The sequence below is a fragment of the Octopus sinensis genome, linkage group LG2, assembly GCF_006345805.1.
Source record: "Octopus sinensis linkage group LG2, ASM634580v1, whole genome shotgun sequence".
Classification (NCBI taxonomy): domain Eukaryota; kingdom Metazoa; phylum Mollusca; class Cephalopoda; order Octopoda; family Octopodidae; genus Octopus; species Octopus sinensis.
Window position 1 is genome coordinate 173,385,203 of NC_042998.1, and position 24,922 is coordinate 173,410,124.

Sequence of the window (24,922 nt, forward strand, 5' to 3'; positions counted from 1 at the left end):
ATCTACAATTCCAGGCCGTGCATCAATAGCCACTAATGCCAGTCCTTTCTCCTTGAAAATCACTGCTATAGAATTCTTTCCCTACCAAAGTTTTATCCTGCAGTAATCAACTTTCAATAGATCAAAAGAAACATTTGCCGTACGTCAATGTCTAAGGATTTTAATCTACGACAAGCATAGCTCTTTTTTCCAAAAAATTTGTCAACTATTTTAAATAAACTCAAATCCAATGATTTCTTAAGTAAAACATATGTAACATATATAACATATATATTTTCCCCACCATTTCGTAATAAGAGTCGATTATTGTAATCCCCCAAATATGTTTGTATATTATTACAGCTGCTCTTCTCCCCTATATTTTTAATACTTTAACGTTTTCCTTTCATTACTTTGACCCTTCATTGTTTCACATGTTTATGTATTACTTTAATCATACTTTCACTTATATGCTTCACAATATATTTTGTTTTAATTTCTACATTATGTGAACTACATAATTAGAATTACATGTCATGATTTTACTATTTCAGAGCTAGGATCAATGGAAAAGGTATGAACATTATAATACTTCATTCTATTTTTTCCTTAAGAAAAATGTACTCGAGGCAATTTTAAAAAAAAATGCCTTTCGCCTTCCTTTAGTGCTTTTCTTGTGAGCTTTTCTTTCTTTTTGACAGCTATGGATGTGAAATGAATCGATTGGTTGATCATGAATATGTTAATGTTGATATCTGCTTCCAGAAATTATTACGATGCTCAAATTAGTGTTCGTTATCATTGTTCTTTTTTTTTTTTGAAAGATATTTTTCTGCCCTATTAATAAAATGTTCTGCTTTCTAAATCTTTTCTTTTAATTCAATTCTATTTGTTAGTTGTGACTTTTTTTGTGTTGCCGTATTTTTTATTTGCATTGATGTTTTTACTTTTAAATCCATTGCCTGTAGTTTTAGTCATGTTGTTTTCTTCTGCTCAGATATATTTCTTATTTGTTATATTTTTTATCACTTCCATATTCATGTTTTCAATAATTTCAGTTTCATTGCATGAAATTTTGCTGCAGTTCCTGTTAATATTATCTCTGTTCGTTTTGTATTTCATAGTATAGTTTCTGAAATGTGATATTTCTATTCTCTTAATAACTCATATTTTACTGCTAACTATAATATCTTTTTCATGCTAGAATGATGTCAGAGTTTGTATTAATTTTTCGATGGGATGGGCTATTCTTTAGAAATATAAATCTTTCTTGATAATGTTCATCTTGGAAAAGTGTGTAACTTCAAAATATACGTATTTTTCAGAGTGTAACCGCCTGAGTTTTATCTTGATATCACTGCTTTCATTGCTTTCTGATTAAGATCAAACAGCAATTTAAACAAATCTCCTGGTAAAGAATTGTTTATATTGTAAAAAATTATTTCAAGAAGCCATTCATTATACACTTGCGATGCCGCCAAGTTTCTTGTTATTTAGTAGATTCAAATTTGAAGTATATTTTTAACCTTCGGTCTGAATGCTAATGTTTCCGTTTGTCTTCATAGACATATTATCATTTTAGAAGAGCTAGCTTTTAGCTGAAACTATGCTTTGCTTAGTGTTTCTTTATTCATTGTTGCCGTTATTGTTTACCTCCAGTTCTCTCTTTATCCTGCAAGATAATTACCAAAGACATTGCAACCACAGATGTATTTTTCTTTTTTTTTAATATTGCCCTATTTGTTTAAAGTTTGAACGGTCTAATTAATAGAGATCTGACTTCTGTCTCTAGTTGATTGTCCGACCATGTAAAAACTCCATCATTGGCTCATATTGGTTTGTGCTTCCAGTTGGTTGTTAGTTCATAGCCAATGCAAATATTAGTAATTCTAATTATCAAGTAGTTTTATGCAATAAATCCCAAAATATATTAAAAGCATGGTTACTTGTCCATATCTTTACAAATAGTATTTTCGTTCTGTTCTTGTTGTCATATTTGTCCCTAGTTTTAATGAACATTTTGTGGAACTTAAGGGTATTTCAATATCCATAACAGCGTTAACGATTAGTCAATAGCTGGTGCAGTTTAATCGACGTTTTAAAGCACACCAGAGAATATGTTGTCAAAATAAAAGAAATCAGTATGTTTGCTTTTATTAGTTATTTGATCAAAGGTTGCGAGCGGGCAGAATCGCTAGCCTTATATGTGTTCCGGCCGTCTGTACGTTCTGAATTCAAATTCCGCCGAAGTTTACATTGCTTTTCATCCTTTCGGTGTCGATAAATTAAATACCAGTGCAACGCTGCGGTTGTTGTAATCAACTAGTTCCCTCCCGACAAAATTTCAGGCTTTATACCTTTAGTGGAAAAGGATTATTATTTGATCTTATAGAATTACTCAGACGTCAGCAAAATTAGTTGCCGTATTAATTCCGGGTCTTTCAGTTCCAATCCAGCCGAGGTCAACTTTGAACTTCAGTATGTCTGGATCGATGTGATATTGGACCAGTGCAGTACTTAGTTCTATGTAATGGACTAATCCTCCCTCCCCAAATTGCTGGCGTTGTGATAAAATCTGAAAGAATTACTATTAGTATTGCCTCAGATAAAATGCTTGATGGTGTTTCTTTCGACTATTTACGTTCTGAGTTCGAATGCTACTAAGGTTGATTTCGCCGTTAAGACTTTCGTAGTTGATTAAATATAGCATTAATGAAGCACTGCAGTCGATGCAATCGACGTACTCCCGCCCCTAAAATTGATAGCCTTGTGCTAAAATTAGAAAGAATACGATTATTGCTGGCGATGCCGATTTACTAATCATAATTATATTGCAATATTTGCAATGCAAGCCGAAGCGCAGTTTAATCTGCCTTCTCTACATGCAGTACGTTCAATATGTGTACATAGCATAATTCTACCATTTTCTGTAGGTCTTGTATGTTCTGCATGATTTAGATGCTTCTTATTTTAGTCTTTACAGTCTGGTTAGCTGCATTTCGAGGTTCTGATATTCGGATAACATCTCCATTCCCTTGGGGGATACACTAGCGACTGACTGGATTGATATTTCCATTAGAAGATACGCCATTCACTGGAGACCCTTAATAATAATATCTGCTTGATTAAACTTGATCACCTTTATTTCGTAATCATGACATGAATTCCCGTGTATAAAATCGTCAACTCTATCAGGCTTTTAAATACTCTCTCTCTTATATAAGACTGGGTACATTTGACAATCTGGCCAAGCTTTCTCCTTAAGAAATTCAATCAACAATTATTCAACACCTTGCATTTTATGGTAGTTTCTGGTGCAAAGACTGGTGCTGATATCAATAACTTTTCAGTTTCTTCTTTCATCCTACAAAACATAGCCAGTACTGTGATTTATATTTGTCTATGTCCACCCGTTTACATTTGTTTCAGTTGTTAGCCATGTAGAGACTATTCCAGCCATAACTTTAGCACGATATTCTGCCGTCCTATGATAAACTTGCTTTTTTTAGCCTCTTCAAATTTCTATTAATATTTTCTTCCCAGTATCCTTTTTCCTTTCTTCTCAGTCTTGTCTGACGTTTCAGCCCCACTTCTAGTTTTTGGTGAGTGGAGAACCTTAACAGTCAGAAAATATGATTTTGAAATATCCGTACAACTTACCCACTTAGAGACATTTGTATTTCTACAGTGGGCAATTTACACGATTTTTTCTAATTGCTGGTAGGTACATCGTATTTCATTATGCAACTATAGTATACTACCAAGTACGTTGAAAGCTTTTATAAGTTAATTCTGTGTCCTACCATGTTAGCAGTGCGCTTCAAGTACATTTTTAATAAGTTATGTCTATAGACTTTCTATAGAAATTAGAGCACTAAGAGTTACAACTTTTCGTATAACAAAACGTCAATGTAAATAATATGATCGAAGATAGACAAAGAGGTAATGGGTTTATACGCATATTTCGGGAGTTCTGCTAATGCAGTAGGACAGGGTGTTGACTTACAAAGCCTTTAATATATATGTAGTATAGTATAATTGCTTAACGAAATGCACTGTCCTTACGAGCAATTATCATATACATACCTGTTGCTAGGAATCATTTTAGTACGTAAAATTGGCATATGCAATTGTGTTACATTTCTAATTTTAGTGGTTATTGAAGCAATATGTTCGTGGATGGTTAATGAGTGGGATGTAATGCTGAAGAAGGAGCAAGAAATCCTGAAATATGCATATACACTCTTTACCTTATTTACCATCTTCGATCATATTCATTATGCAGGTGTATTCGTATACGAAACGTCGTAACTCTCATTGCTGGTAGTAATTTGTATAGAATATCTGTTGAGATAACTTTAAGAAAATTTATTGAATCGCACTGCTTAAACGGTAGGAAACCGTATTGAATAATAATACTTTTAATATGCGTTTTAGTATATTATGGGTGCATAACGAAATAGAGTGTTCCTACAAGCAATTAATCGAAATACAGTGTCTCTACAAACAATTGATATATAAGTAATTGTTGTTAGGAGTGTGTTTAATATGCAGCATTGGTATTACCGATTGCATTACACCATTAAATTTTAGTATCTAAATAAGCAATGTGTTATTGGATAGTTAATGGGTTGGGTGTGGAAATGAAGAAGGAGCAAGAAATTCTGAAATACACACCAACATAACTTTCCTATTTTCCCATTGTTTACATAGACGTATTCGTTTACGAAAAGTTGTAACTCTAGGAAATCTGTAGTTAACGTTAAAAAAGAAATGTTCTAGTTTCCTTATGCAGTTGTTGCTTTTCTTGTTTTTTTTGTCAGACTAATCTTAGCATTTTGATAATATAACTATTACTTGCTAAAGTTACAGGTATAATATTCTCCAACAGTCCCAATGTTATTACTTTGTGTTTTGCCGTTAATTCGGTTTTATCTATTATATAAAATCCGTTCTGTCTGTGTGTGTGTGTCTTCTAGGATCTCGGGCATCCTCCAACCGATTGCGCTCAAATTTTATATGCAAATACCGACGGTATCAGGGCGTGTATAAGTCATGGAAAAAAATACAAAAATCGATTCCAGGTGAGAATGCGATCGATAAAACCGAGGGAACGTGCATTTGTAAAATCGTTTTTCTTGGAATAGAAAAAAGTTTCTCTTTTCTTAATTTGCTTGTGTCTCAAATTTAGGTCAAATCAGTGTTTCTCGAAGGGGAGGCCTACTGGACGGTCGGACAAGTGGTTTTGAGAAAATTTGGTTTAAATGTTTGACAACTCAGCACCGTCCATTGGACGGGGTGGGGGCGTTTTGCTCGTGTATTTATCTAATGCAATCAATAAAATAAATTCGAAAACAGTTTCATTCGTGTGTGTTGCAATTTCAAATGATTATTGGTCTCCATATTCGCCCCATTTCTTTTCATCATTGTTGTTGATTATGTGCTACGTATCTCAGTTGATACCATCTCTGGCAAGGGCTTTGAAATAAAACCAAGAAGAAGTTCCAGACACCCAGCTGAGTACTTGACAGACACTGACTTTGCTGACGACATCGCTCTTATCAGTGATTCTCTCTCCAATGCCCAGTCTCTTTTACAATCTCTTGAACAAGCCTCAAATTGTGTAGGTCTTTACGTCAATGAGGCCAAGACTGAATACATAAACAAGTGCCTGTCCAACAGTGACTGCATCATCCATACTCTCAACAATGCGCCCTTAAATATGGTTTCTGATTACAAATATCTTGGGTCATACATATCATCATCCGGAAAAGACTTTCTAACTAGAAAGGGTATGGCCTGGTCAGCCTATAATGACATGCATAAGATCTGGTCATCAAATCTAAGTAGAGACTTCAAACTTGAAATCTTCAAAGCCACAGTCGAACCAATTCTACTATATGGCTCAGAAACCTGGACGTTATCAAAGAAGCTTCAGAGGCGGTTGGATGGAACCTACAATCGCCTCCTTATGAGAGCTCAAAATCTCTCGTGGAAGCGCCATCCAACCAAAATGCAAATATATGGGAAACTACCACCTGTGTCATCTCTTGTGAAAGGTAAGAGAGTCCAGTTTGCTGGACATTGTTGTAGAGCTGAAAAAGAGGTAATTTTTCCTCTTCTCCTCTGGAAGTCATCTACTCGCAATACCAGAGGGCGCACACTCTCCTACCCTGATGTAATCTCCAGGGATACAGGCATCCAGCAACAGGACCTCCGTAATGCCATGATGGACCGTGAAGTCTGGCGTAGCATGGTAAATTCCATTGTCTCGACCACGGTCGAACAATGATGATGATGATATTTGCAGTATATGTAATCGTGTAGTCCGTTTCATGACCGAAGCCTCTGGTTCTAATCGGATACTTCAATGACTTCGTTACTTGGAAACATTTCAGAGAGCCCTTCAACACTAAAATACGGACTGACATTACCCTCAGACCCTCTGGGAAAACGTTGGATTCGACCGCAACACCACCATCTTCCTGCGGCTGGATACACCTCTCTTAGTCTCCTGAAATATAGGAGCATTCTAGATCAAATATCATGAGGATTAAACTCCTTACTGTTTTTATATACTATTTAGGCTCCCCGGCACACGACTGTAGAATTTCTAGTTCTCTTTTTCGTTGTTTCCTAGCGTTTTAGTCTTGTATTGTATCTTATTTTTGTTTTTCCATTTGTAATATTGTTGTAATTTCTCATTCAATTTCCTTATCAATTACTTTAATAAATCTGTGTACTCTCTGCAAAAATTATATCCGAGTCTTGTCAGGCTTGAAGTATCATATAACTTGTTAGCACCTTGCAGAAAAATAGTGGAGCGCCTGGGAATCTCCTTGAAACATTATTCCTATAATAGGGATGGCTTTTATTTCAGTTATTCCCTGTTATAAAATTTAATGTATGCAGAAATATTTGCCATTTATTAATAAGGTGTTTGCTGCATCTGTTTATTTTTAATGTTAGAATCCACATGAGCGAAACACTTTCAAAAGCCTTTCTACAGTCCATATCGAGCTAAAAGCTTCCCTCCCGTACTGCATTTTTTTGTTATAGATTTCTTGATCTTCCAAATTTCCTACACGTTTTCATTCCAGCATAATTATTATCTCTTTACAGACATATGAGCATTCTAATTTTTTGCTCTTCTAAAGCTAGGCTTATTTTCAGATACTTCTTTGCCATAAGGCATAACTATAAGAAAGTAGGTGGTGTGGGGAAAAAGTTTTAGATATTGTCTTTTCTTTAGTCTTGGACCATGATGATTTTCCTCACAGTGAGCCAATTAAGTACTGCCACAAGATCAGTTAACACCATTTGAGATATCTTTGCTAGCTTCTTACAGCTATGCATCCGTGCTCCTGAGTGTGTGTTTGTGTGTGGGTATGTGTGTGTGTGTGTGTGTGTGTGTGTGTTAGTGTGCGTATGCATATGTGCAGCTTTGAGTTTTCTACTTTGGTTTGCCTGTAAAATCTACTTTGATTCGTTACGCGTTTTCCTTTCATTTATTACCCATTATGTTTTAATTTTTAAAAAATCGCGTCGTCAATTAATTTATAACAGATCAGTCTCTGATTCACTACATCTTTAATGACAAAAGTAACAATGTGTGTGAATGTATAACTTAGATCGAAAACCTGTGTTATTTTTGTTTAGAAGTATTGCTTATAACTTAGCTGGCTACTCCGCCGATATACATCGCCAAAAGATACACTCCCACTTAAATGCATATGTCTGTACGAGTGAAACATACTGCATGTCTCTGGTCAGTTTTCACACTACCATGTATAGGGCTTGTACAACCCGTAGCTATAGCAGGAGACAAGTTCATGTTATCTCGCATTGGAATAGAACAGAGAACCATGACTTTTGAAGCCAAGGACATAACGAAACATGTTGCCGACGTCATTTTAGTATATCGTACCTATTTCTGGGCGTTTGTGTAAGCAGTTGCATGTGTTATGCAGAAATTGTATTGCGTGAATCTTGCTATTAAATAGTCTATTATGTTGAACTACAAGTATGCGTATGAAAGCTGTTCAATAAACTTTCTTAAAGTGGTAAATCTTACAAGCTTAATGTTTTTCCTTCTTCTCAATCATCATTATCAACCTCATCATCATTATTATCATCGTCATCATCATCATAATCATCATCGTTACTGCTTCGATTATCTTGCTACTGAGGTTTATTTTATTTTATTTATTTATTTATTTATTTGCACACTATTTAAACTGCCTATTTCCCTTTCAAAGTATATTTTGATAGGATTTTAACTTCTTTCAGCACCATATGGTGGTCAGAATGTAACTAGATGTATTTTAGAATCCACAGGTTCTGCTCTCTATCTAGTGTTATCTTAACCGTTTGGGATGATCATTTTCTCATTACAGTCAAGTATGCTCCAGGTTATTGTAGCCAAGATTGTTGTTGTAATATAGCCATTTTGGTTCACGTTTATGCCGCTGCTTCTACGAGATAAATAATAATTGAAGCACACCTGCCAACTCAGTTATATCTTTTTTATAGCAGACAGCATTGTCTGAAATTGATATTACATTCTCGTTTCGTTATTTTGATTTTATAGGTTATTTTGTTGCACTTAATCATGTGCAACTAAAATCAAACATTTCAAATATTGTTGACTTTTACGGGCGTTTAATTTCTCTGCATCGAATATTGAAAAATAGTGTCCAAAGAGTGGATTTTAATCCTTCTGTTTTTTCATTAAAATTATTTGTTCCTTTCCTATTTTCATTTTGCGTTAGCATTTTTCGTTTTGTTTTTGGAAATCATTGCCTCTAGTTGACATTGTATTATTTCTTTTAGTTTAGGGAATGTTGTTGTTCATGATCCATCACCACACTGATTAATTGCTATGTCTATTGCTCGAACCTAGTTACGTTTCCATTTGATATGTAAATCTCGTTTTTACTATGTGCAGTAAGTATAGTCTGTCTAAATGGTTTCGAAACATTTTCAATAATGTTTTTCAGATCTCTAGTCAACGTCTCTCAATCCATGCAACCTTTAACTTATAGTAAAGCTAAAAATGATTAGGATCATTTGCGTATTTATATGTATTATCTTTCTTTATTATTCGGTTCCCTTGGTAATATTTTCAACACTGAATAGATTAGAATATTCTGCTAATTAATATTTGGTTGTAATTTTACAGAATTTCTTCAAGGTCTCATATTTTGCTCTTCTTAAGTAGAACACTCGAGCACAGATTTCCCTTGACGCTTCCTTCTAATGTATTTTCCTTGATGTTTAGGTTAGTTATCCTGTTGCGATAAGTGGTATTATTTTGTTTTTAATTAAGTGTATTTTTGTACTGGATATTTCTATTGTTTATTTTTCATAGGAGGTTGTGTGAACTTCATAATTTATTTTAAACTTATTCATTTATTGTTATTATTACGTTGTACTAGCGTATTTTCTTAGTGTGTGATGAATCCTATTATATTTTTAATGTAATTTGAGGATTAAATTAAATGAGAGTGATCGTTGCGGGGTTGTTTTTTTTTGCTTCTGCTGAGCATTGTGTGAAAACTTCTACTGTGATGCTTTCATTGGTTGATGTTAGCTTCTCAGCTTTTGTGTGGTAGCTTATATTTTGTAAGTGGGTGGGGAAGTGTTGTTTACTCTTTTACATCCTGTGTGGAACACTTGTATAGTTTCTTCTATTTCTGTTTCGAGGAACTTATTGTTTATCACGAACGTCTTTACACACGTTAGTAAGTTTGTATTCATTTTCGTTTTACTTTAATATTTTCTCCATGATTAACATATTTCTTTTATGCTACTCATAAATATTTGATGTAGTAACGTTTTATCATAAGCATTGCACATTTATACTGCACATATGTGCTCTATATAGTAACATACCGAACATAAGAAGCATACAGTACTGTAATGCACTCTTCTTTGTTCTATAGTTTTCTTATAGTTTTATTTAGTAATCGCAATTGAAGTATAGGTTTTGGGTGAGGTGAGATAACATTTCATGAAAACATCATTTAGGTATCAATCGCTACATTTACGTCATTTGGTGTTCGAATTGAACACACAAACAACATTTATCATATATACTAAATCAGCGTTTATAGCTTTAGTGCTGATTGATTCACAAATAGATGCAGTCGGTATGTTTTTACTCTTGCATTTTTTAAAAATAACATTGGAATTATTTTCAGATCTTCCATTTGGGTTTTAGTCTTAATTGTTTGTTACTGTAGATTATTTAATCAACATAGTTTGTGCATAATATACTTACAGACATACCTTAACCATCCATGATATCTTTTTTTAGTGACGCTGATATATTTATGTCTGACGGCGCACTATATTTCTGTGACATCTATTTTAGTATTCAATCCTGAACGGTTTACTTAGATCTCGTTATCAATGTCGACAAGCGTGCTTCAGATGGTTATGGATAAATCGTTGTCATGTGCCCTAGTTGCTACATGTACTAATTTCTTATAAGATTTTACGCGGAAGCGTAGGGATCAGCCCAGTCAGTATAGCTTTGTATCTGTGAATATGTTCGAACTTGACAAAGGTTGAGTTGCTCTTTTCATATGATCAATCAATCTCTATTCTCCTTATTTGATTTTTGTTGTTGTTTGTAGCTCGGTATTGTCCTGATCAATAAAAATCAAAACTTCTGTTTTTGCTTCTCTGCTTGCTATATGATGGCCAGGAGGTAATTTTGTTCTCTGTGTTTATCATCAATATACTTTGGAATTATGTTTTGTATTTCTATTTACTGTCTATTAACCGTATCTGCAGATTTGTATACGACTAATCTTTCTCTTTGGTGTGGTCACTTTCAGTAAAGTTTTAATGTTTTTTCGTATGAAGAGTAGATTTTATTCGGTGTTTTTTATTACATTATTTTCTTTATTACATTATTTTCTCTTGCTTTTCAGTACTGCACTAGTCCTTGTGATCTTATATTGTAGTAGATTTTTATTTTTATCAGAACACACCCACTTTGTGTGCAGAAAAGTTATCAGCAAGTTATTTTATTGTGTTTAAAATCTCCAATTCCTTTAGTTAATGATATCGAAGCAATAGCTGAAAGCGAGACAGCTAAAGTATTTATTAACTATTATTTCTAATTTACCCCTTTTCTGAATGCTGTATTTTTCTCAGTTTCATTAACTCCTAATTATTTGTGCGTGCATTCTGTTCGAATTCTCTGATTTGGGTGATTGTATCTAATTGAATTTTCTCAGCTTTAGTTAATTTTTCTCCTTTAGTAGCTTTGACATATTTGTCTCGTCTCACACAATTATATGTCTCGAGTGAATATATGGACAATATCCAGTTTTCCAAAATCATTATTTTCAAGTCATCTAATTAGGATACATGACATATAGCTTGTTCGTAGAAGGTATAGGCTGGTTTAATTTATTTTCTCTTCCCATTGTAATTATATTGTAGTTCAATTAGTTTTGCTCTGATATTGTAGTCTAATCATTTTTCTGCTCTGTGGAATTCTTGTAGGTATAGTTTGTTCGTATTTGTACTGTTTCACTTGTTCGGAATCTCTATACAATATTCAACAGTTTTGTATTCTATAAATTCTTTTCGGCAATCAAAGACATTATGATGCTTGTTTTCTTGTTTTACACTTATATAACATCTTACTTCACATTTACCTGCTATGTATATCAATACGGTTTCCTTTTTGCATCTCTTTCTAAGTGAGTAACGAGCTAATTTTTGGTTTTTAAGGTTTTCCTATCTTTGACAAACAAAGTAGAAGCCTATACATCAGGGTATTTCTGGTACTTTTAATATCATATTCCTCTCTACCACCCAATTAGGTGATGACTTTGGCTTTCTTTTATCGTTAATGTCCGTGTAAAATATTCAATCATGGATGTTTTGCCGATTCGTTTAGATTTATTTTGGTTTCAGAATTCTGTTATGTTCTTTTTATAATTCTTTTTGTTACTCGAGTACTGTTTCCTTTGTATTTTGTATTCCGCATTCCGATAAACAGGAATAGGTTATTTTTCCTCTTTATTTCTATATTTCCTTCCTACACGTGGATGGAGTTCACAGATATCTGACTCTATTTATAAAAAGTTCTGCTTTTTCCTTGATTGCTACACAACAGAGCAGATCATTCAGTCTGTTAATATTTAGGTAATTTGTTACAAGATAAAATTTCTTGCATAGCCATGTTACAATATTTGTTATTTTTAGAGCTACTTGTGTGCCAGTAGCTCAGCTGGGGTTTACGTTGATCCTTGTTAATCGATTTGTTAGGTAGTCTCCTATTTCCGTTGTTGCTTTTCTCTCCTCAATGTTCTCTCATTTTTATGCTATGATGTCGCTTTCTATGTTCTTTGTGAGGTGTGGATCTGGGAGAAAATTAATTCTGGTGAGCTGTTTATTTCAGTATTTTTTTTTTTTGGCTACTTGGTGTACATGACTTTTAGAATGTTAAGCTTTTTTTACTTTTTTTTTCTGTTATAATGACACTTTGCTTTTTCTATACTGCATTCTATAGCATTTGCATTGAGTTCTGAGGGCTCGTTTATTGCCCACGACGCATTTCTATGTTGTTATGCCTTCTCATGTGAAGGCGCATGGCTCAGTGGTCGAGCTTACGATCGTGAGTTTGTGAGCTCGAATCCCGGAACGGGCTGCGCGTTGTGTTCTTGAGCAAGACATTTATTTCCCGTTGCTCCAGTTCACTCAGCTGTAGAAATGAGTTGCGACGTCACAGGTGCCAGGCTGTATCTGCTGTTGCCTTTCCCTTGCATAACACTGGTGGCGTGGAAAGGGGAGGCTGGTATGCATGGGCGACTGCTGATCTTCCATAAACAACTTGTCCGGACTTGTGCTTGGGAGGGTAACTTTCTAGGTGCAATCCCACGGTCAGTGTCGTGACCGAAAGGGGTCTCTGACTCAGATGCCTTCTCTACTTAAAAGGACTTTGCCTCTGTATCAAGTATTAATTATTTTCCTTATCATCACCTCAAATATACGTACGCAACATAATTAGCCAGACATCTTAGCTTGGTCAGTAGTAGATTTATTCTTGACATATTTACACTGGCTTTAGAAATTGGGTTCTAAATTAAGTAGATTTCACTTTATATTCATTTCTTCAATTTTCTTTCATTTACAGGCGTAGTAGTGGCTGTGTGGTAAGTAGCTTGCTTACGAACCACATGGTTCCAGAAACTGAAAGATGCCCGTACGCCCGTCATATATATATATATATATATATATATATATATATATATATATATGTATGTATGTATTTATGTATATATGTATTTATGTATATGTATGTATGTATATATTATATGTATGTATGTATGTATATATATATATATACGTATGTATATATATATATATATATATATATATATATATATATGTATGTATATATATATATGTATGCATGTATATATATATGTATGTATGTATGTATGTATGTATATATATATATATATGTATGTATGTATATATATATATATATGTATGTATATATATATATATATATATATATGTATGTATGTATATTATATCAATATATATGTATATATGTATGTATGTACATATACATATATATATGTATGTATATATATATATGTATATATATGTGTGTGTATGTATGTATATGTGTGTATATGTTTGTGAGTCTGTGTTTGTCCCCCCCCCCCCAACATCGCTTGACATTCAATGCTGGTGTATTTATGTCCCCGTAAAGAGACCGATAGAATAAGTACTAGGCTTACGAAGAATAAGTCCTGGGATTCGATTTGCTCGACTAAAGGCGGTGCTCCAGCATGGCCACAGTCAAATGACTGAAACAAGTAAAAGTGTAAAAGAGTTTCTTCGAATGTTCATTCCGACATGCAGAACTCATTTTCTATATGTACAGGGTACATTATAATGCTGGTATGACTCTTTAATTTTTTAATGCTTTTCTTTTTCTCTCTTTTTGTCTTGTAAAATTTGGGTTGGTTATTTTTACTTATCGTGATGTCAAATTTAAGACTTTGTAGCAACCTGTGTATACACACACACATGCTGACGTTCAATTAAGGTCAGGACTTAATTTTGATATCTGCTTTACCATTCACCCATCGCGGCGCGCGATAAGAATATCACCTGTCAATCACGGAAGTTGATATTATTAACTAACAGCCTGAAGGCGGCGAGCTGGCAGAAACGTTAGCACGCTGGACGAGATTATTAGCGGTATTTCGTCTGCCGCTACGTTCTGAGTTCAAATTCCGCCGAAGTCTACTTAGCCTTTCATCCTTTCGGAGTCGATTAAATAAGTACCAGTTATGCACTGGGGTTGAATAATCGACTTAATCCGTTTATCTGTCCTTGTCTGTCCCCTCTGTGTTTAGCCTCTTGTAGGCAATAAAGAAATAAGAAACGTTAGCACGCTGGGCGAAATGCCTTGCGGTATTTCGTCTGCCGTTACGTTCTGAATTCAAATTCCACTGAGGTCGACTTTGCCTTTCATTCTTTCGGGGTCAATTAAATAAGTACCAGTTACGCACTGGGGTCGAATAATCGACTTAATCCGTTTGTCTGTCCTTGTCTGTCCCCTCTGTGTTTAGCTTCTTGTGGGTAGTAAAGAAATAGGTATTTCGTCTGTTTTATGTTCTGAGTTCAAATTCCGCCGAGTTCGACTTTGACTTTCACACACACAAACACACACATATACAGGTTGCGATGAGTAAATTGTCGGCATTTTATATTTTTGATTTCGGACAAACAAATTTGATTCTGTCGACTACACATTATTTTAAGGTCCTTTGGGCACCGTCTGTGAGAAAAACTACACCTTGACGCCATTCACTCAGCCAGAAATTGAGAAACAAGAAGCTGTAGTGACTGGCATTCGCGGCGGAATCTTCAATAGGAACATGTCAGAGAGTTTGGGTGTCAATTTAATGACAGTGCTATACGAGGACATGCAGCGAGAGTGATAAAAAACAAACATCCAGTTAATTTCATTGTGTTTGGAGTAATCATTAGAGATGGCGACCTTCACACTCAACACGGATGCCTACATCAAGTGCCTGGAGTAGGTGCCCTGGATCAAGTGAATGGTCGCTGGAAGACCCTACGTCTGGCAACATGACTTTGCACCGTGACGCACAAGTAGGGGAATCTAATCATGGCTGTTAGATAATTTCAGCGACCACATCACCCCTAACATCTGGCCACCTAACTCTCCAAACTCCAATCTCTTTGATTATGTCTGGGGCGCTGTTGAGCGAGAGACCAACAATACTCCTTGTAACACCAAAGATGAACTGAAGGCATGGATTATGGCAGCATTCCCCATCTTAAACAAAGAGACCGTCCAGAAGAGTTGCAGGAGATTCCAAAGTCGCCTGGAGGCCATGGTTGAAGCCAATGGCAATTTTATTAAATAAATTTACTTTTTAGTATTTCAAAATATTTTTATTTAATTTTGGTAAATATATCTATTAAAATGAAATTTCAGTGTTAGCTTCATTTTTGCGAAATTTAGTCGACTGTTTATACACCACACCCTGTATATAAATATAAATATATATATATATATATATATATATATATATATATATATAGGGAGAGAAATCACGAAAAAAAAAAACAAAAGACGAAGACAGGTGGTGTAGAAAACAAACAGATGTATTAGTATAACGCTCGGGAATTGAAAAAAGTATTTTACGTTTCGAGCCTACGCTCTGTGTATGTGTGTGTTTGTGTGTGTGTGTGTGTGTTTGTGTGTGTGTGTGTGTGTGTGTGTGTGTTGTGTGTACTAGTTTTCCATTCTTTATTGCTAAGTATTTTCATAGTCTTACAAAGTATATTTTGGAATAGGTTCTTTGTTCTATAAAGCCACTTACTCTTTATGTTTGTGAAAATATAATCTTTCCAGCTTCAAGTTTTGGTAGTATGCTCTAAACGCATACAATTTTTTTTTCAGTCTAGTCTTGTTATTTTGTTTTTCCGTCCAAGTGAGAATATTAGAAGTATAATTTATTACTAATGCCTATTACCTTATCTTTTTGGAATGAGTTCTGGTTTCAGAATTTATTTAATGCGCTTAAAATATTTCATCCTAAACTTTCTTTCGTTTGTATATTTTCTGGTTTATTATTTCATAATTATTTTTCTATCTTTTGTCTCAGTTTCGTCAACTAGCATGTTATTAATGTTCTTATTTAATTTCTCTAATTCTCGCGTGCGCTCTTCAAAACATTTCAGGGTCATCATCGCTCTCTCTCTCTCTCTCTCTCTCTCTCTCTCTCTATATATATATATATATATATATATATATATATATATATATATATATATATATATATATATAATAAAGTTGGCTTATTCGCAATTTACAACTGAAAGGCTGAAGTATGGATCTTTGATATAAGATTTTTGTAGATCGTAGTAAGGAAAGTTCTATCTGTTGCTTTTACAATCTCTTGTACATTTTGCCTCCTGTAAAACAGGTTTCCCACTTGAATTTCTTAGATGGCATTCCTGGTACCATCTGTCGCCAATTAAAATTCTCTGTTGACTATAAACGTGACCCTTGAAACATTTCAAAATGACGTTTGAAATATTTTTTATGTGCGGGCGTCATCACACAAATATTTTGAAATATTTTTGTGTTCGGAGACTTTTGCGCAACATTTTGGCTTTCTTTTACGTTACGATTTCGCACAATTGATCAGATGTTGTTTGCATTACTTTGAAAATTCTAGCAAGTAGTGATCGCTTCGCTGCTGCCTCTGTTTCTCCTGCAGTTGACGCTACAGTCATTTCTATTTCATTTGTAGTAAGCTCTTGATAAAATCATTTTGAACTGCAGTCCAATTTATTGATTTTAAATAAGCATTGTTATTTTTCATAGGAATCTTCTTTGCAATTTAGCGAGGATAATTTCTTTGACTTCGGATATTTGTTTTTCCATTTTTTTATTGATTATTTTTTTCTGTCATGTTATATTTTATCTATATGGTATTTGTCTCTCCTTCCATTTTCAGTTCTGTCATCTCGTTATTGAATTCATTGACGATTAACAGAGATATTTTCTATCATAGTCTGGATATTTCTTTTCTGTATTTTTTTCCTTGGCTATTTCTGCTTAGTTGGATCTGACTGAGCACCAACTTCCGTTTATAATTACAGTGGATGTTGCATATATTATTTTATATAACTTGGCGGTATTTATGCTCTTGTTTCTTTTATTGGTATTTCTGAGGGTCATTTTTTTAATTCATAATATTGTTCACATTTTCTTGCTGAATTATATCCCTAAGAAATAATTTTCTTTCGTGTGCCTGAATAACTACCGTAATGAATTTCTTCTGGATCTTTGTATTGTAAGTTCAAATTGCGGTAGTCTCAACTTTGCTTTTCACTCTTTCATAGGATCGATTAAAGATAATACCAATCAATACAGGAATCAATAGTATCGACTAACTGTCTGTCCATAAAAATGCTGGTCTATTGCCCAGATTAGGAAACAACTCTCTGTTGAATTCATTGAAGAATACTATTTCGTTCATTGAAATTCAATCAAATTAATTACCCAGACTTTTGTACCACATCATTGGCAGGTGTGTTCATAATATGTGTATTAGATTTTCCAATTTTTATAAACGAGATTTTAGGATTGTTTCGGAACACACGGTTATCCTTGGAGAAGTATGTCCTTTAACCGAGACCCCCCCCCCACTCTTTTTACGTTGGTTTGGATCGTTTACTTGATTCTTTTCTTTCGATTTGTTCATATATTTCAATTACCATTTTTATGGTCGTATTTTCTGTTCAGCTTCTTTGCTTTTCTTACATTAGCATTTTCTTAACTCTCAAGTATTTGCAATTCTTTTTTGCCATGCCGACCTCTTCTGTATATACTAAGTATTTCTCTTTACTTGAATATCAAACTGTGCAGAGGTTATTGAATCTGAACCATGGGCAGATTGTTGAGTAAAGTATGACTACTTCATTTTCATTCAAGCTGGATTCTATAACTGCATTTATCTAATTCTACTTTTTGTCTTAAGTGGTGAATCTTGGGAACTCATTGTGATCTCCATGTTCTGTTTGACCTTTAGCTACTCAAATGTAATCTTATCTTGAAGATTGTCAATTTCAGTTTCTATGTTTCCTCTTGCAGCCTAATGAATCTCATTAACATCAACGTCAGTTAGTATTTCTCCAAATATCTCAGATTGGGTCTTTCTCATACCAGATTTCACTTCCACAGTTCAGGGATACTTTGCATCGTTATATACATTCTCGTTTATATGACTAATTTGTTACATATGCAAATCAGTTAATCGCTCTTTCTCTATGATATTCCTGTAAAAGTAGCTAATTTCTTGTTATCTATATTTGGACAACTGGTAGTGATTTTCTTGCCCCAGTGTAAGGATAACCATTATGTATTAGATCTATCTGATGAAAAGTACAATGCAGTATAACAGGCTTTTTGAACTTCCTTATATTCTTCCCTAGTCAATTCTATTCATGTTTGTGCTTTATCGGATGCGGCTGTTGTGTATGAGATCCATTAATAGGAGTCATCCTGTTAAACGCAGTTCATGTCTGTACTTTTGGAATCAAACCATTCACAAGCTTTTCAGCCTCTAATTGGTTTGAACTGTGAAGAATTTAGTCATTTTTTAAACCAGTTGACGACCGTTCCGATATGCATCGTTTTTCTAGACATTTAGCCTATACTTCCATGTTGCCTTTATTGCCAAGAGGGTCGTTCTATTGGAATCCCAACACGTGAGATATTTGGAAGGCCGATATCATATCCTGTTTCTCTGTAATCGTTAGCGCATAGGGCAAAATGCTTTGTGGCATTTCTTGTGGCAATTCACGTTATGAGTTCAAATCTCACCGATGTCGCATTTGTCATTCATCCTTTATGGTTTGGTAAAATAAAGTACTGGGGTCGATATAAACGACTAGCTACTCATCCAAATTTCAACCTTGACCCTATATTAAAACAATTATTAAATGATGCTGTTTCGTACGGTTGCACAGGTTTCTATCATCCTAACACATCGCCCAACTTGTTCTTGTGCTAGCAAGTTTTCTATGTTGTCCATTATTATATGTTCATGAGTACCAGTTTCTCAGAATTTGATTGCGAACAGCAATGTATAAAGACAACGGATACAAGAGGGAGAGACAACCGAATACAAAAGAGCTTGTTGTTCAGTAGAGTAGATTAACAAAGTCGACATACACTCAGAAGATGAAACAAGAGTAGCAGGAGCAATTGATGATTACTATAGGCGGCACATTTAGTAGTAAATCCAAGCCATGGAGAAAATTTGGTTAACTGGTTTCATTTGGTGTTTCTACTTGTCTTCATGGATAGATAGCTAAAAAAAACATTATGTTTCATTGTTATGTTTACAACATATTATATGCATTTTGCAGTAGTAAATATACTCTTGGAGGTGTTCAACAGTTTTCCGGTGAACTATTAATAAAATTGACTAACTTGCCCGTGTTTCAATAGCTATTTCTATTTGTTATTACTGCTAGAAGAATGATAAATACATACATACATACATACATACATACATACATACATACATACATACATACATACATACATACATACATACATACATACATACACAAACCATTGTTGTGCCAATAGCGTTTAATGTCTGTATTTTGCAGTGGTATAAATTATCTTCGAGATGTTTAACATTTCTCTGAGTTTGTGTAAGTTTCAGCTGGGCTTCACATCTTTTGTAGCTTTGTAGCTTATTTCAACTGTTCCTCCTCTGTAGTCGTTTTCACTTTTGATTAATGATCTGAAATTTGAATTCTTTTGATATTCTAAAAATCTTTTCAGTGAGACATGCAGCTTGAAGTCCTACAATCGTTTCTTCGTTGTGAAAGAGAAGATATGTTTGCGTATTCGAGTTACAAGAAATCATACACTCACAAAAAAATATAGATTTTGAATTATTGAGGCAATTTTAGTTAAGGCTATGTTTTAGTTAAGTAGCCTGTATAAGAGTGTTCGTATAAAGGAAGAAATCCCATTTTTACGGGCACTGATAGAAAGAAAATTGTAGACGTTAAAATTGTTAAGGATATTTTATTTTTTAAAGAAAATTTCAGCTGAGTTGTATTTGTATTTTTGTTTCTTTAGCTGCTAACTTGCTTGAGCTACGGAAATACTAGTCACTAGAACTGCTTCTATATCTTCCCCATGGGAGGTACGCATTCCACTGTTAAGTTGATCTATCTGTTCCTAGCGCTGCCTAAAAGGTGAGTTCACATACTATTGGAGTTAATGTACAGGGATCTGCTGAAGACGTGCCACCATGTTTTCCTTGATGATGCACAGGTATGGTCTCCATTTGTAAGACACGTTTTTCTACAGCTTATCTCTTTCACTGACCTGCAGTTCTGAGTTAAGAAAATATAATTGGATGGCAGGCACCTTGAATGTCGTCAGACGCGCACACTTTCCTTTACAAGTGAGGTCTTGCGGTCGGTAGAAATTCTACGCGAGCAATATACAGAAACATCATAGGTGAGTAAATGCGATTACATTTCTCAGAGAAACTCTAGGCATGGACAAGGACAAATTAACTGGTCCTCACTCGGAGGACACTGGTGCCGGATATTGCCATGGATAACTACTAGAAGTTCTTATCTAGATGGTACTACCAACACTTGTTTGAGATAAAATCTACAGGCAGAAAATGCTGCCAGGAGTCGCTACCTGAGATGCGCGCAGAGTGACGAAACCGTACTACGGGCACTCGATTAGCGTCCAGGTATTGTTGGCTTGTGAAATTATATCAAATATCTGTTGGCTTCCGAATCCCTCTATTGGGGGGCCATTATAAGGTTCTCCCTACCTTCCACGTTTAACAAGGCAGAAAAGGTTGCATTCCTTTGTCTAATGGCTATAGTGAAATTGCTCAATAGGGTACAGGGCTTAAATTCCAATTCCAAAGGAAAGCGAATGTGGCGAAATAAGTTATACTTATCTCAATGAATTTGTCACAAAGGAGGAGAATGACAAAATGGTTAGTGTGTATGAACCTCCTCTAAGCGTGCATCTGTAGATTGGAAGACAACTATTGAGCGACGACTTGTGCCACTGGGGATTTGCGTGATTCTTTGTCCGTACTTAAAGGTTCTTTTCTCTCAGGAGTGCGTTATAGATGTGTTCACACATATATATTACGTGCACTTTTATTTGATTTTTCCCACTCCCTTTCTTCTTTTCATCTTTTATGTAAAACTTCAAATATATTGTCAACTGTCCTTGCAATGTCCCTTTCATTGATGCCCCAGGGGCAAATAAATCGAATAGATATTTTTATCCTCCCCTTTCCACAAAATATATTATTTTAAACCCCTTTCCCCAAGATTTCAGGCCTTGTGCCTAAATAGAAAGGATTATTACTATTATTATTATCATTATTATTATTATTATTATTATATTATTATTATTATTATTATTATTATTATTATTATTATTATTGAGTGAGAGAGCAGTGCATGCCATCAAAGTGACACTGGGGTAAAATATACGAAGCCCAATATACCCATCATGACTACCCGTCTGATAAGGGTACACCAGGCACATTATTATTATTATTATCATTATTATTATTATTAAGGCACTGAGCTGTCAGAATCGTTAGCACGCCGGACAATATGCTTAGCTACGTTCTGTGTTCTGTGTTCAAATTCCATCGAGGTCGACTTTGCCCTTCATCCTTTTGGGGTCGATGAATTAAGTACCAGTTAAACACTGGGGTCAATATGATCACCTTCCCACAAATTCCAGACCTTGTGCCTATTGTAGAAAGGATTATTTCAAGGCGGCGAGCTGGCAGAATCGTTAGCACAACGAACAAAATTATTATTGGTACTTCATTCAACTTTATGCTTTGAGATCAAATGACCGCGAGGACTACTTCGCCATTTGTCGTTTCGGAATCGATTAAATAAGTACTAGTTGAGCTCTAGGGTTGATGTTTCGACTACTCCACTCACTCCAAAATTGAAGGCCTTGTGCCTCCAGTTCGAGTCAAGGACATCTACTCCCATTGCCAATAACACCCCACCCCGGACATTTATTCCTGAGGACAACAGATGATAATTTAAAACTTCTTAATGTATTTGAGAGGAGGTAATTAACCAAGAGGGTTAATTATCCTAAGGAATACTTGTTGTCAGGGTTATTGTCCTATGGGAGTAATCGTCCTGGTGGAGTAATTAATTGTCCTGATGCATCCAGTACAAAGTATTAGTCAACCGGCAAGCTGTCAGAATCTTAGGCAATCAGGCAAAATGCTTAGTGATTTCTTTTGGGTTTTTATGTTCTGAGTTTAAATGCCGCCAAAGTCGATTTTGCTTTTTGTCATTTCGAGGTCAAGTATTGGGTTGTCCGGAAAGCTCGTGTCGATTTACAGCAGCTAACCTTTCGACTTATTTTAGAACATGGTTGAGTCCATAAAATAGGATTTGACTACACCTCCATTTAGAATACAGTTTAAGCTATCTTTTCATAGTTGAAGTTTTATGTTCCTATAAACTGTGTTAACTTTGTAACTCTTTAAAATGGAAGATAAGAACGTTCATTTTCAGCACTTGATGCTTTGGGAACAAGACAAAAATTGCTGCAGCTCGGCTGGGATGTATTACCCCACCCTCCATATTCACCAGATATTGCTCCTTTGGATTTCCCCTTATTCAGGTCTCTGCAGAATAGTCTTAATGGTAAAAATTTCAATTCCTTGGATGACGTTAACAGATACATTGATGAATTCTTTGACATGGAACCACCTCAATTCTGGGAAGAGGGTATTCTGGGAAGAAGGTTAAAGGAAAGATGGAGACGCATTGCGCAACAAAATGGTTCATATTTGCTTGATTAAAAATGTAATGGCAAGTATTTATTGACCTTTTTTCTTTCCGTTAAAAATCGGCATGAACTTTCCGGACAACCCAATACTATGATCGATGTAAAAGACAAGTTTCCCGCCCACTAAAATTGTTTGCTCTGTATCCAAATTTGAAAAAAAAAAAGCTATTATTATTATGGTTATACCTACGTCTGGATATTCTTTGCAGAAAGTTAATATGCCAGGAGATGAATAGATTTCACAAAAATGTATTGACTTTATTTTATCTAAGAGTAAATTATTACCTTTTCTACAAAATTATTTCAAAAATTAAATCATTGTACTATAAATTAATTACTATAAATCTTATACTATAATAATTATATGCGAAACAAATCTTACTTTATTTTGCCTAGGCATTAAAAACAATAACTATCAATTTCTACAAATCAAATCAAAAAGTGACTCGGTGCAAAATTAAACACCATTCTGCAGTCGAAGTATTCTCTAACACGGTTATTAGGTTTCGCACCTCACATCAAGATGTATATGTAAACTTGATTACAATCATCCTAGACGTTCACACTGAAAGTGTGAAAAGCGGATATAAACTTGGCCTCGTTCAAGATTTCAACGCAAATAAAAAAAAATGCAATACCACTCCTATGTTTATTCTACTATTCTAATATACCGCTCTTCAAACCCGAAATTTTTTTTGATTTTTGCAATGTCTATTAAAGTACATACAGTTTATTTCTCCCAATATAAAGTTTATTTTCCAACATTTGTTCTGTAATGATAAAAACGTTACTTTTCATTTAAAATTGAGTGGTTGTCATATATGTCCCACATGCTGCAATCATTCAAAGTACACACAACGATACTATCAGCCCTTGGGCAAAACACTCTCCGCATAATAGTAAAGCTCTTCAATAAAAATACTTTTTATAGTGTTGCCATTAATTCAGAATTGTGTTTATACACTTATTGCTGAATCTGACACTACTCTTGGGAAATGATGTTGTATATTTGAGCTATCATGGTTACTAAGCTGTTGAGAAACATTGTTCTCATATTTTTTTTCTGTAGACGTGTTTAAGTGCAGAATAACAACTTTAAAAACGTACTGGTTAATTTGCTGAGCTGCTGCTGTTTACATTTGTCAACAATTCAGACTTTTTTGTACACGCAGCAAAATGAAATTCGCCGTCGATAGTTCTTGAGGCAATAGAGCACACGGAAGATCAAACTTCTAATGGCCTTAGCTGCTTGATATAGAGTTTATAAATGAAAATCCCTGAAGTTATGTCCAATCGAGAAAAACTTCTCTCTTTTATGATGAAAGTATGTTCAACACATTTGAATCATAGGCGCAGACGATTCTAGGACACCGGTGTTTCAGCAAGTTGTGCCTCATCCGTCAGAAGTACTCCTGGCCTTTGAGTCTATCCAAGTAGCTGGCCTTTGTTATACTTTCAGCGAACAAATTGTCTGCCAACAAATATAAAATAGTTGGTGGTACCATGTACAGCGAAATCTGGAACAAATATTTGCGTATGTATTTGCAATTGGCTAAGCAATTCCAAGCGCAAAATACGCTAGTCGCTGAAGTAGACGTCAGAATCTTCTGCACCAACGAGTCGAATGTGTTGATCACATTTTCGTCATAAAAAGAAAAGTTTTCCTTTGACGGACGCTAGCGGTATTACGAATGCATATGCAAATTAAGCGCGATTATTTCACTATTGATCTCCTGCTTACTCAGCTCGGTAGATTAGGCTCAAATATAGTTTTAGCATGATATGTTAGCTTTTATCAGTTCTTATTGTAACCAAAACTGATAAAAAGTGGTTTGCCAAGAATCAATGATTTGTCAGTGGAATTAATTCAGGGGAATTAACAAAAGCATACCGGAATAACTTATGATATTTTTGTCACACCGTATAAAGCTTACTACAATGGATGGCATATGACAAACAATAAAATGATTCGAAACAGAAGCATTAGATAATTAGAATATTAGCTTTCAATTC

The 24,922-nt window shown here is 34.7% G+C and overlaps 1 protein-coding gene across 3 annotated transcripts in view; it reads left to right on the plus strand.

Moving 5' to 3' along the window:
• Positions 1–24,922, plus strand: part of LOC115231675 (somatostatin receptor type 2-like) — a 360,814-nt gene that overhangs the window by 115,218 nt on the left and 220,674 nt on the right. For all 3 annotated transcript variants that reach the window (XM_029801650.2, XM_036500439.1, XM_036500440.1), the window contains exon 2: positions 534–553. The gene's annotated coding sequence lies outside the window, so the exon portion shown is untranslated. The remainder of the gene's footprint in view (positions 1–533; positions 554–24,922) is intronic.